Genomic DNA, 15,246 nt, shown 5'->3' on the forward strand with positions numbered 1-15,246 from the left:
CCAGTCATCTCCTTCCCAACTTTTGTGTTTGGGCCAGGCTTGAATTCAGGGCCTGGGCAGTGTCCCTAAGTGCATATATATCAGGACTAGTACTATACCAGTTAACAGCTCCACTGTGGTTTTTTGGTGGTTAACTGGAGATAAGAGTCTTATGGACTTTCTTTTTTTAAAAAAAAAAAAAAAAGAGTCTTATGGACTTTCCTACCTGGGCTAGCTTCAAACTTCAGTCCTCAGATCTCAGCCTCCTCAGTAGCAAGGATTACAGGAATGAGCACAGCTCTCCTTACCAATTTTAAAACGAGTTGTCCTTGGGTGAGACAGGAGGGATATAGCCATTACAGAGAGCAACAAATATTTCAGAACTGTTTCCACAATATTCTTGTAAATGTATAGACAAGGAAAACTTCATTCAGCATCAAGTTTTGTGAACCAAGTATCCTAACTGGTAATTGCATACATTAACAGAAAATGTAACTCGAAACGAAAGCAAGAAAAAGATACAGATCAAAACCTAACTCATACCTGTAATCCTAGCTACTCAGGAGGCTGAAATCTGAAGATCACGGTTCAAAGTCTGTCAAGTCAGAAAAGTTTGTAAGTCTCCTTTCTCCAATTAACCAGGAAAATACCCCAAAACTATGAGGCAATTCTAACAGACAAGTTCCCAAAACATTTTGAGAAAGGATAGAATTTTTCAACTTAATTCACAACTTCCCTAGGTGACTCCTTGAAATAGCAATCCTTTGGAAAAGAGTAAGGTAAAGGGGTGATATTGTTCAAAAGGAAATGCACTCATTACCTGACTTACGTAACTATAACCCCTCTGTACTTTGCCTTTATAATACCCATTTTAAAGAGAAATAGAAATCCTAACGTGAATGATTTTGCCTATGCTCATGTTTTTAAATCACTTTGCTTCTCACATTGCTTTTTATTTCAAATTGATTCTAGTTTCAGATCTATGTTCTCATCATCACCTATCCTTGAAAAGTACTCTAATATATCATAAACCCAATTTAAAAATTATTCATTGTAGGCTGGGAATGTGGCTTAGTGATACAGTGTTTGACTATAAAAGTTGCATGAAGTTTTTGCTTGTTACAAAACTTACATGAAGCTAGGGTCAATTCCTCATTACCACTTAAACAGAAAAAAGCCAGAAGTGGTGCTCTGGCTCAAGTGGTAGAGTGCTAGCCTTGAGCAAAAGAAGCTCAAGGACAGTGCCCAGGCCCTGAGTTCAAGCCTCAAGACTGGCAAAAATATTATTATATTACTTCTTCAAGATTTGCATACAAAGGAGTAAGCCTGTATGTGTTACATACATGGATCACTTGCAGATGGCCACCAGAAGGACAAATTTCCACAGCCAAACTGAAGCTAAGATTTGTGCTTCTCATTCTGACATTTAAGTGAAAACATTCACATGTTTAAAAAAATCTTTGATTTTTTGCTCAGATTAATGCCTAGTCACTTTGTGGTGGACTCTTGGCTCTGTGTACATTATCAAAAATAGTAAGACATGCTTCTCAGCTCTCTGGTTTCTCAAAGGAAGTTTTGTTTCTAATACTGAATGCCATAACTGTCTCAAAGAAAAACACTGGCCCTGGACACAACATTATAGAAGAATTAAAGCTTAAAAAATAAAGAAGTTAGGTTTACTGATTTAAGAGGCACTTGGTGAGCTTTCAGACTTAATTAAGACAGTTATTTGAGAAAAAGAAAATGAATTTTCCAAGCAATTAGGCGGTAATAGATCTAATGGCTTTGGGGGTAGAGAAATGGGTATATTTAACTTTGACAAGTGGCTGGCATCATGTGTTACATAACCTCTTTTGATAAGTCTTTTTGCTCTACAAACCAAAATACATGTTTAATTATCTGAAAATGTCTTTTGCAAGGAATTATAAAGGGTAACAACCACAAAAGAAAAAGACATTCTGCCCTACTGAGTCAATAGCATTCGCTTTTCTAAAAACACCTCACATTAATTTCATAATACTCATCTGAAAAGGTCCAAAAATATGTGCTTAACGATAAACCATATGGTCTCAAAAGGATATTTTACAAGGAAATGTGTCAGCTTTCATAAACTTCCACAGGGGACCCTTTTCCTTTTGAAAGAAAAAAATCTGACATTGAAAACACAGTGGAATTTGAACATGAAAAGACTCTTACCAGCATGAGAATGCAATAGAATCTGACAAAATCAGGATATTTCATATTAAAGTAAGATCCTGTCTGCAGCTCATTCATGGGACAAAAGAATACACCACTGGTTACAGTAATGTAGTACAGGTATTCAAAATTAATGGAGGATTTAGACTTCTCATTTAACATTGATTCATCTAAAAATAGAGTCGCTCTGCTATGCCTTATTCCATAGGTAAAAACCCTTTTGAAGCTTTTTTGTTCAGAGTGTGCAATTTGCTTGGCTATTTAACTCTGTTTCTCTCCCTCCCCCCCCTCCCACCCACTTCACCAAATCTTTAGGGGTGAAATGTGTCCTACAAATCTTACAAGGGAGAGAAATCTTCTATCAACCTGTTCTTTATGAGCAGGAAATAAATTATCAGTGGTGTGTTGCCTCCATCCCACAAGCCCCAAAAGCCTGACCTCTCACTTACAGGACAACAAATTGGCTTTGTAGCTCAGAGGTAGAGTATTGGCCTCACATTTGGGAGACCCTGGATTTGATCAGTAGTGCTACACAGACAGGAAGAAAGGGAGGAAGGGAGGGAGGGAGGGAGGGAAGGAGGAAGGAAGGCACTGTAACCCTAGCTACTCAAGAGACTGAAACCTGAGAATCCAGGTTCAAAACCAGCCCAGACAGAAAAATCCATGAGATTCACATCTACAACTACTTGAGCCACGGCCCTGACTCAGGCTCCTCTGCACCATTGCTCCACTCCACCGCTTCATGACCCGTGTGCCACTTACCACTCCTCGCTCTACCACAGGAGCTACAGCCCAGTTCCTCTGCTCCACCAGGAGAGCCATACCTCCACTTCCGGCTCCTGTGCTTCTCCCGCGTGACCACAGTCTCACTTCCGGCAGCTCCATGGGAGAGCCACAGTTTCACTTTCAGCTTCTCAGCTACACCTGGTGATGCTGGGTTTGAGCCCAGGGCCTCAGGCTTCTATGCTCTTGAGCTAAACTTTGAGTTATGCCTCTAGCCCTCTTTCTTATATATATATATATATATATATATATATATATATATATATATATATATATATATATATATATATACATATATATATATATAGCTATTATATATATTGGTTGCTACTACATACTGCTATTATATATTGCTATTATAAAAGTGAGGTACAGAGGGGTGGCAGTTACATAAGTCCGGTGAAGAGCACACTTCCTTTTGAACAATGTCACCCCTTCCCTCCCTCTCTCCCAGTTTTTCCTTCCCATCCCCACCCACAAGTTGTACACTTCAGTTTCAACATAGTGTCTAGTGAGAATCACTGCTGCATTTGTTCACCCTTTGCCCCTCCATTTCTGTACCTCCCCTTACACTGCCAAAGACAGATAAACAAACAAGCAGGACAGAAAGAACAAAAAAAAAAAAAACAACAAAAAGGAGAAAAAAACTCGTTTCCATTTCCTGGAGCTTATTTTGATAAACATTATTTTGTATGATCAGATGCACATGGGCATTTTGTCATTGTGTTCCTCCCCTGAGTATCCTCCTTTGTGTTTGAATGTTATAAAGCCTTGTATAATTTATGTTGTCACTGTGTATTTTAGATCTTGCTTCCACATGAGAGAAAACGTATGGCATTTGTCTCTCTGAGCTTGGCTTCCCTCACTTAGCCTGATTTGTTCTAGGCCTATCCACTTCCCTGCTAACCATATAGTAGTATTCTTTCTGATGGCTGTGTAAAATTCCATTGTGACTAGGTACCACATTTTTTTTTGTTCCACTCATCTATCTTAGGGCATCTGGGCTGTTTCCACAACTTGGTTATTATAAATAGTACAGCAATGAATATGTCTTTATGGTGTCCTTCTAGCCCTCTTTCTTGCTACTTATTTTGTAGGTAAATGTTCTGCCCCAATGGTCCTCAATGAACTAGGTACTCACCTGAGTACCAATGAGCTACTGAGCTCCTAGCTATAAGCCCAGTTGATGTTAAGTTTCAGTGAATTTCCATCGGTGTTATCAGTTAATGGACTCTTCTGTCCCTTAGTGTTTTTATGGTATTAGATGTGGGATCTGGATAACTTAACTATAAATAATCAAAATGATAGAAAACATGTTATGGGAAGATACAGTCCAAAGAAGAAAAGAAGAGGCTACACGCCAGGCTCAGAAAGCTGCATATCTGAAGAGCCACAGGCTTTCCAGTTGTAGACCTGAAGGCCAGTCTGTCAGCTCATACTTCCTTGGATGAATGGAACAGCTCACATCATGAGTCTTGAGACTCAATATCCCAGGAAAGCTTCATTTGTCAGGACCAGGGGTCTTGGATTCATCAATCGGATTCATCAATCAAATGCAGTGTTCCTACCTCCCCAGACATGGTGGATACATAAATAGAATATATTGATGCATAAGTTTCATAGGGGAAGGGAGACAGTTCTTATTCATAAAAGGGGATTGTGAATGTCTAGCTACCAAAAAAAATATGTATTTAGAGGAAGCATTTATTGAAATAGGAAAGAGTTCTATTTGTATTAGTTTTGATTTTGTAAAGTAACTTCAAAACACAATTCACTTGTTTACATTCAGTGTTGATTGATACATTTTACCAGTGTATTTCTCAGTCCAATTATATATTTAGATTTTTATCATTCAACTCAGCAACAAAGGGAACAACTGTAAGAGTTTGTTCACTTTGTTTATAAGTATTAATTCACTTACACATTCATTTATTCATCTAATTGGCCAGTTTGTTTCATTAAATTGTTTATAAAAGACCTGAAAATGTAGAACTCCATTTATGGTACTGAATTGCCAAAAAACAGAAGCTGAGATTTCTTTTTATCAAACATTTATTATGTGATAGATCATCAAATCAATAGCTTTCTAAGTGTTGCTCTAGGGTTGCTGACAGTTCCCAGTAGTCTTTGAGAGCAGGTTGGACATCTGTTCCTCTTTTCCTTTACCTCTTCCCACCTGCTGTTCACTGGTACTCGCCCCGCCCCGCTTTCCTCCCATCCTTCAGCTGGAAGGAGTACAATCTACAATCTTATTTGTTGAGCTCTGAGCAAGATTTCCTTGTGTGGAAAAAAAATGCTTTAAATTTTTGGATTAAACAATATTCAGTTAACCTGTTATTCATTTATTCTTTTTAAGTATTCCATTAAGCCTCCCTGTTAGAGTTATGAAAATATGTTCTAATCCTTAACCCCAGGCAGAGAGACCTCATCTTCTTGACTAAAAGCAAACATTTTGGACCAATCTGTAATAAATAAGGAGAGAAAGCTCACTGTGAGCAAACATTTATATGTAAAAAAAAAGAATTAGGAAATTTCGAGATGGGCAGAGTTGAGATAGATGTGGAGGGAAATGATGGAAGGAGAGATGACATTGATTAAGATTCATTTTCTCATAAACTGACAAGTTCATTGAAACCCCCGCTGTACCACTACTTAAAGATTTTTTTAAGTATATAGCAAATAATACATTTCTTTTCATGAAAAAAAACAACAACCAGCAAAAAAAATCCCCAAGTGGTAAGTGTGCTCAAGTGGTAGTGTCAACCATGAGTAAAAAAAGTCAAGCGAGAGCAGGAGGACATGAGTTCAAGCCTCAGTACCAGAAGAAGAAAAAAATATCCCTTTGGGGTGACAGTAAACATTGCAAGCCAATAACTGGATGAAGATTACCAGAGAAAGGACTGGAAACAAAAGAAGCTGAATTCCACATGGCTGATTATTCAATAATTCCCATGGAATCGGGTTTTGGACACCAGACCTTTCATGAATCAACGATTAGCAATAGCTAAGTGAGCCAGTCCTTTAGCCACCTAGTGGATGATTGTTGATTTCTAAGGCCAAATCCCTCAATGCCAAATTTTCAGATCTGACCCTTACATATGTGGTGAGATCTGAAGAGTGTTTGCTGTTCGTCTAAGATTGAACTGTTAAGAGAGATAAGAAACTTCCTCACCCCAGGAGGCCTGTCCGAGGAGAGAAGTAGAGGTGTGAGGGCTCCACCAGAACCACTGGACAGGTTATCAGTGCCACAGAACCAAGGAGGAGAAGCATATGGAACCGAGGTCCCATCTAGTGGAGCCCATCCCCAAAATAATAGCTGGTATGTAGGAAACACAAACATGTGTCAGGAATTGTACTTAGTAAATCTAAATACAACTCTCTTCAAGATTAGGTTTCCCTCTGCTATTTTTGACAACTGCTTTATCTTTCCTCTGTTTTGTAAACCATACATATGTTTTACTTTGAAAATAAAATTCGAAGGGAATTTATAAACTCTAAAGAGGTGAAATTAATGTAATACAAGGACACAAGGATTATTAGTTTTGTTGATATTTTCCTTAATTTTCTCATATCTTGCTTCAGTGTGTTTTTTAACATAAATGGATGTGTTGTATGCACCTTTTCATTAGGAACATGGGAGGACACTTTTAGTTCTCTGCTTCCCCCCAGTGGTCAAAGTTAGAATTCGCTATTTCTGAACTTCAAAGGCTGACAGGGAACAGTGAGGCTTTACATGTTGGAATAAAAATTGACAAATCATTTCAAACTTTGCTACATTGCTGAATTTTATGTATATTTGATATACATAATGATACATAGATGAGTGATGGTTGGTATAATTTGTTACCTTTCATCCAGGTATGTAACACTACCTAGACAGAGACAAAAACAACCATAGAGAGTAACATGTCCTTTTGTTCCCAAACATTGAACAGTTTGCCTTTTTAGGATGCCTAGCAAAGGAAATTAAATACTGCAAGACTTACTGAGCAAATATTTCTGTTAATTATAGAGTTGCTCATGATTACACAGAAGAATTTGCAGTGGCCTTTTCGCCATTTATTTTCTTACCACTGCATTAATTCACAGGATACACATCAGTAGGGGGAAAAAAATTGAATCAAAATGTTTTTACAGCCAAGTGTTGGTGGCTCATGCTTGTAATCCTAGCTACTCAGGAGGTTAAGATCTGAAGTCTGTGGTTCGAAGCTAGTCCAGGCAGAAAAAGCCAAGAGACTCTTATCTCCAGTTAGCCAGCAAAAAGCTGAGCAACAGCAATGAGCAAAACAAGCTAAGCAAGAACATGAGCCCCCTAGTGCAAGCCCCAGTACAGACACAAAAAATATTATAACATCTAAAATTTATTGCTCTAAGTTGAATACCCACTGCGGCCTGATCAACAGAGCAATAAATTTTAGTCATTCATCTTAGTGTAATTTGGGTTGAATTACTGAGTTATGGAAATGGCATTGAGGTCAAAACCTAAAAACATAAAACCCTAAAAAAAAAAAAAAGGAAAATTGGAGAAATGACAGTTTCAACAACTAGCCTGGCATTCACAGTGCAGCAAGTTCTCACTTCTAGATAGTACCTGTAAGAGCATCTCAGCAACATTGACTGTGTGGGTCAAATGATGCCATGCTTAAATCATGCAGGGATCTGATCCGTCCAAGCAGAAAACTGGGGTTAACAATTGACTTTGCCTTGAAGAACTTTTTTTTCCATGTCTCTGAGATTATTAGGCTATACCATTTACTAAATGGTTGCTAAATTCAGGATGCCAAGCTACTGAGATGTCGAGGAACTGTGTTACTCGTCAAGGCCAAATTCAAATCCCAGAATATCTCTAAAGCCAGATAGGATCACTCATTTCCTCCTGGACAATAGCATAGCATTTGATTCCTAGACTAGGTGCACACTTCACACATTGCAATTACCATGTAACCCATCTGTCTTCCACACTAGGTTCTGACCTTTTCAAGAGAAGAGCTCTATTTCAATCATTTATAAGTTTCAATATTAAAGATAGCCCTTGGCACATGATAGGCACTCATGAAATGTTTGCCAAAAGAATTAAATATATTAAGGTGACCAGTCTGCTATAAGGAGTTTGAGAACTTAATCATTACTTTCGATCCGTTTATAATTTATTGGCTCATGCTCTTTCTTAGATTCCTCTTCTTAAATTCTAAATGTATTTTGACTGGTCTGGCTCCCTAAAGAATCATCAAAAAGGACAAGACATTACTTAAGTCCTCTGTTGGGTGAAGAAAAGCAAACCGTCTGTGAAATGGCCTTCAAGTCCGCTTTCCAGTGGTTCCTTCCACAAGCCCTTCCCAGAAGGTGCAGAACTTTGTGTACAGCCAAATGAAGTTTAGTCTCTTTTCTTTCTTGACTTTATCTTCTCTCCACAATGGCTTGGAAATGGCTCAGGACAAGTCTGAGTACTTGGGCAGAATCACGACTAGTATTTTTTTGTATTTTTTAAGAATATGAAAAAGATTCTCCATGACCCAGGAACATTTTCCCCACAGACATGCTAACTATAATGCGGGTCCTCTGCTCCAGGCAGACTGAAGCCGGATTCAGGCTTCAGTGAAAGTGGGTGTGATGCATGATGGGAATGGCAGTCATGCTCTCTGTCCACAGGCTCAGCAGCCACAGCAGCAACAACACCCTTTCCTGCAGTGATGCATACTTTTTATTTTAGCATCTGGCCAAATATGTCACCAAGGTGACCTAAGGTACAGTGTGAACACATGATTTGTTATATGAATATGCTTAAACACATTTCTTCAGATGCAGCATCAAGGACCCCTGGGAACTATAGTGAAGGAATCTGATGCACCTCACCCTTATTTTTCAGTAACAAAATAACTCCACCAAAGCATCTCAACTTTAAGCATGAACCTTAGTGAAACACAACTGTGCACATATCAGTAAAATAGTAAGCCAAGTTATTAGACAAATGATAAGAACAGGGAAGAGATTAGAGGGGGATGATATATTTACTAAGGCTGGAACATGCCTCTGATCTTTTCAAAGGTTATTGAGCTAAAGCCCATGGTTGCCAAAGATGAGAAAACTCAAAACAAGAGACTCAAAGTGCATTGCACTTGGATTTGGATAAGGATCTTCCACAGGCAGTATGCTTTGTAGTTGTTTAATGGTTTTAACAGCATCACCAATCAGGAAGGTAAAGAGAATAGTCCCATGGCAGCACAGTGGAAATTGTGTAGTTATGATCTTATGGATTTCTTCAAAATATAGTAAAGGGGCCAGCCAGCCATGCCTCCGAATTCCAGGAAAACAAAGAATGTCCCCAAAGAGACCAATATTTTGTGAACAGTACAAATAGTTACACCAAGTAATTTTTTTAAAAAAATACCTACATCAGTTATTTTAAACAATCTTCTAAAATTAACTAGGTCTTCATGTTCTCTGAACACTGTTGTTTTCATCTGTTTAGGAGCAAGATAATTACACCTATTTGTAGGGATTCTTATGAATACTTAATGACTAAGATATGGAAAGTGCTTGTAATGCTGAGCACAGAGTAAGTCCTGTTGTTATTATTATTATTAACTAAACCCTTACGATCTAAAAACTTATAGTTGATATAGAAAAGTTTCTGTCACATTGTTTAACTAGAAATTATGACTAACAGAACCAGGTGCCAGTGGTTCACGCTTGTAATCCTAGCTACTCAGAAAATAAGGTCTCAGGATGAAGATTCAGCACCAGCCAATACAGGAAAGTCTGAGAGATTCTTATCTCCAAGCAGCCATTGAAAGCTGGAAGTAGAGCTGTGGCTCAAGTGGTAGAGTACCCAGAGTCTTGAGTAGGAAAGTGCCCAGGCCCTGAATTCAACTTCAGAACACACACACACACACACACACACACACACACACACACACACACACACACACACACACACAGAAATTACAGGTGGAGTTACAGCCGTGTCAACCCCATGTGCTTATTCACACACCTCAAAATGTGTTCTGTGTTGCAGTTCATTTATTGACATACGTAATGAGGGCTTCACTCTCTTTGTAAAATGGGACGTGAATTCCTTTGTCAATGTTTCATAATGAACAGCTCTGCACTTAAAATCCAAAAGGGAATTCATACCTTTCCTGAGCTGTTGTAATACCTTGCAATTCAGATAGAATTCACTAGCAGCTTTCACACCAGATCCAGGCTTTATCCTTTTTTTTTCCCTCCAGCTGGGTATCTTTATTCGAGATTATTTTTTCCCAGATGTGTTTGTGTTCACTTTTCGCAGTTGAATCTTGTTTTGTTTATTTTCTCTCAAATCTCTTAGCTCTCTTAAAGTCTTTGTAAACCATCTCAGTCTGTGGTGGCCCTATCACATCATTTGACACTGCACTGTAAATCCCACTGTCTCATCTTCCCCGGTGAGGATGCCTTTAACACGGATATCCAAATCTTTCCTTTGCCATCCCACCTGCCTTCTAGAAAATGTCACTACTGGCTCTCTCCCCTCCTTGGCTTTCATGCTCCTCTCTCTCTTTCTCTTTCTCTCACCACCCTCCTGTCACCCCTCTCCCTCCTCTTTCTCTTAGGACCAAAAGGCAACTTGTTATTCCAAAAGCCTCTGTTACTCCACAATTGCTTTTGTGCAAACACATAATTAGTTCAGACCATATTCCAATGAGATCATTTAATGTTATAAATCATACTCATAGTCTTTGTGTACATTCTCTTCTTAGTGCCTAAGGTAGTCAGATTTATACTACTCCTTATATTTGATTCCTTGTTGTTGCTATGATGTGTGACATCTGTTATTTGACAGTACTTAGTCACCACAGGACACTGGCAAGCAGATATGTACTGGAAATACCAATTAAAAGTCACGAATAACACAAACCCGCATGGGCCTTGGTGCCCCCCGCATTTTCACACCGCTTTCTACCTCACAGATTCACTCTTTTTACTGTTTAGGTAACCATTTTGATTTTGAAGAGCTTAATCTCCCCTTCCCATGGGGATTTTGACAAATGTTTTCTGCAATTGTCCAGTTTGTGGGACAGGTGAGTGCGTGTGTGTTCTTGCGCTCTTCTGTCAGTGCCTGTTTGAGAAAGGGAGACCCTACTCAGCCTGTTTTCTTACTGCAGCACCAGTCTGCCTACCTGAATAGTTTTTACAAGAACACCAAGCGTGACCCATCGGCAAACCCTGCTGGTAGACAATTCGTGTGCCTGTGTGCTTCCTTCTGAAGGCAGTGATTTGCATTTCTGTGGAGGTTTGAAAGAATAGGAGAGGGTTATTATCTGTTATTATTTGCTGGTTACCCACAGCACTCTCAGTGAGATACCAAAGAGAGAAAGGAGAAAGGTCAGCTCTCTAAACTGCATGTGGAACCAGCTCAGAGTCACTGGAAGCATCTTGGTGGCACTTTAATTAGCAGCTTCGCGGGTCACAGGACTCTCAAAAGCTTCCCAACATCTCCTCCGAGCCCATGGCAACTGTCACTTCACAGACTCACCAGATGAGAAGGCTTGCAGAGAACAGCTGTGGATTTTCTCTGTTTCACTGTGAAACGACACGACAAGCTCCCCCTCAGCCGGGCTCCTGTTCTCTCCAGCTTGAAACTGGAAGGCTCCATGGGTATCACGGGCAGCTGCTGGGTATCACACATCTGCTTCCAATGCTTATTTCCCCTCAAGAAAGCAAGAATGAAGAAAGGGGAATGATCTGAGCTCTGTTGAAGGCCTGGTGCTTTCATGATGGCACAATTATAGCTAGATGAGGCAGATCACTGGAGGAGAAAGGCACTGGAACAGAACTCTAGGCACAGGGCTCCCGGAGCCGTAGAGTCAGACTAAACCCACACTTAGTAAAACTCACCCCCAAAGAGAGAACAAAGAGATTGGGTTCTTTTCTTTTCCAAAACAAAAGCCTAACCATATTTTTATTTAGACCATCATTTCACTCTTTTTTTTTTTTTTTTGGTGCCAGTCTTGGGTTGGAACTCAGGGTGTGGCTGCTATCCTTGAGCTTTTTTCCTTGATGCTAGCACACCACCGTTTGAGCCATAGCCCCACTTCCAACTTTTTGGTGGTAATTGGAGATAAGAATCTGAGGGACTCTCATGTTCAATCTGGCTACAAACTGAGATCATCAGATCTCAGCCTTCTGAGTAGCTAGAGTTATAGATGTAAGCCACTGGTACCCACATGACTTTTCTTCCTTTCTTCCTTCCTTCCTTTCTTCCTTTTTTTTTTTTTTTTTTTTTTGTTGTTGTTGTTGGTGGTGGTGGTGGTGGTGGTCATGGGGCTTGAACTCAGGGCCTGGGCACTGTCCCTCCACTCTTCAGCACAGGACTAGTGCTCTACCATTTGAGCCACTGTGCCACTTCCAGTTTTCTGGTGGTTTATTGGAGATAAGAGTCTCACAGGCTTTCCTGCCCAGGCTGGATTTGAATCACAGTCCTCAGATCTCAGCCTCCTGAGTCCTGAGAAGCTAGGATTACAGGCATGAGCCACTGGCACCCAGCCCAGATAACTTTTCTTCCAACATATTTTTGAAAATCTGAGCACAAGGTAACAGTACTTGTAGAGCACATGGGCAGCAAAGATGGCGCTGATAGGGGGTTGAGTGGGCAGAGCCCAATTTACTGTAGAGCACATGGGCAGCCAAGATGGCGCTGGGAGAGAGTAGAGTGGGCAGAGCCCAATTGACCTTCCAATCAGTGCCTAACCAGCCCGTGAAGGCTCAGGTGCATGATAGGGTGTGACCTTGACAGTGATTGGTTCCTCTTCCTCCCTTGCCATGCCACCCGCCCTTTTTGGCTTTAAAAAGGGCTGCTCTCTGTTAATAAAGGAGTTTTCTACCTGCTGGATTTGGCTCCCTGCTGCGTCTGATTGTCTCCCGGGCTGAGGGAGGCTGGGGACCGGGCGAGCACACACTTACCTTTCCTCTGTCTTCCGGACGAAGACCCAACAAGTACTATCTGTTTACTTTGAAAGAGAAAGAAGGCTGAAATAGGCCATGTGCTTTCCAAAGATTTTAGCATAACTGATGAGAGCAAGGTCTTCAGGACTAAGCTGTGTCTCAATAAAAAATACTAAGAAAAAAAATCTAGGTATCCAAATGTCTAATGACAGAAAAATGGTTTGGTTACAGTATAACTACATGGTAAAATTATTATACAACTAAAGAATTATTCTTGAGGGGGTAACAGTGTGAAAAAGAAATGTAATCATTACCTTACTTATGTAACTGTAACACACCCCTCATTCATCAACTTTACAATAATTTCTTTTTATGTTTTTGAAGCATTTTAATTTTTTATTTTTTATTGTGAAAATACAGAGGGGTTACAATTCCATGGGCAAGGTAATGGGTACATTTTTTATCAAGCATTTTTGCCTCCTCCTTTGTTTCCCCTTCCCATCCCTTCCCATCTCACTCTCCCCCTCCCTTATCCCATGCCAAAGTTGTAACGTTTGTTTTTCAACATAAGTCTTGTACATCTATCTCATTGTTGCAATGGGTCTACCTGTATCCCTATTTAAACGATTTGTTTTTTCCCTTCCCCTCCACAAATTATACCTACATCAAATACAGTGAAAACAGGGGTTATACCATGGGGGAGGGACAAACAAAGCAACAAAGAAATATCTTATAAATATGTTAGAAACAATAGCAAGAAAGAAAAAACAATTGAGTCCTTATCTTGGGGTTCATTTCACCTAACATCAACTTATCTGACCATTTCTGCTTGTCTCAGACACATACTAGTTATTGCAATTTACAATAAATTTTTAAAATAATAATTAACAAATAAAAAAAAGAATTATTCTCTTAAGTCACTTTAATGACCTGGGGAAATATATATAAGCTTAAGTGAAAGAATCATGAGACCAAATTGATAAGTATATATGTGAGGATGTTTATAAACATACTCTCATACTGGAAAAGATGTACAACAAATTGCCAGTAACCGACATCTAATGGGAAGATTAATAGTTATTTTAATTCTATTCTGTGTTTTCCAGCCATTCCATAATGAATATATGTTGCTACTAAAATCAGAGAATAAATAAAGCCAGGCACCTATGACTCACACCTGTCATCCTATCTACACAGGTGGCTGAGCTATGAAGAACACAGTTCAAAGTCAGAGGGAGAGGGGTGGGAGGGGGGGAGGGCAAGGAGAAGGGAAGTCTGTGAGACTCTTCTTTTCCTTCTTTCTTTTTGTTTTTTTTGCCAGTCCTGGGACTTGAACGCAGGGCCTGGGCACTGACCCTGAGCTTCTTTTGCTCAAGGTAGCACTCTAGCACTGACCCTGAGCTTCTTTTGCTCAAGGCTAGCACACTAGCACTTGATCACAACTCCACTTCTGGCTTTTTCTGTTTATGTGGAACTGAGCAACCAAATCCAAGGCTTCGTGCATGCTAGGTAAGCACTCTACCATGAAACCATGTTCCCAGCCCCATCTGTGAGACTCTTATCTCCAAGTAACCACCCAAAAGCTGGAAGTGGAGCTGTGGTTCAAATGGTATAATGCTAGCATTGAGCAAAAGCTTGGGGACCATTCCCAGGCCCTGAGTTTAATCCACAGGACTGGCACAAAAATAAACAAATAAATATTATTGAATGCATAACCTGCTCTGAAGAGAAACATTCAGTCCATGAGCAAAACAATATTCACTATGGATAGAAAATTAAGAACATTTTGTAAATGTCCATCTTACCTAAAAACACATTTATATCCTGCAGGTACCCAAAATTCCTATAATTAGAATGTCACCCCACAATATATTTGAACAAGCAATACAAGTTGTATAGTCATTTATATTGCTTTTAGTGGCATAATTTTTATATTGCTTGTTTAGTATTGTCCTATTATATACATGTGTTAGGATAGAGCCCAACCAATGAGTTCATAGTTACTAGGTTCATTTTGATGTAGTTTCTAAAGCCTAAGATATCTTCTACAGCTGCTTCACTAGGAGCCTCCAGGAAAGGCAAATCTTATGTTTATTAGCAAGACACACAGTCATGAGCTCTTCATTCAGAAAAGTAACAATTCTCTATTTTATTATGCACTGCAACTGACCTTATATTCAAAGCCATCAGATGCAAATGCAAACACCTGGAGCATTACATAGACCTAGTTGGAGATGAATGATAAAATGTTTCCTTGTAGCTGAACATAATAGAATCCTAGATTTCATGAGCCATGCAAATAATAGTATAAATAGTATTGGAATAAATAGTATTGAGCTAAACTAGATTCTTGCTACCTGTTCATCA

The sequence above is a fragment of the Dipodomys merriami genome, unplaced genomic scaffold (assembly GCF_024711535.1).
Source record: "Dipodomys merriami isolate MVZ:Mamm:240054 unplaced genomic scaffold, mDipMer1.0.p SCAF_5, whole genome shotgun sequence".
NCBI lineage: Eukaryota > Metazoa > Chordata > Mammalia > Rodentia > Heteromyidae > Dipodomys > Dipodomys merriami.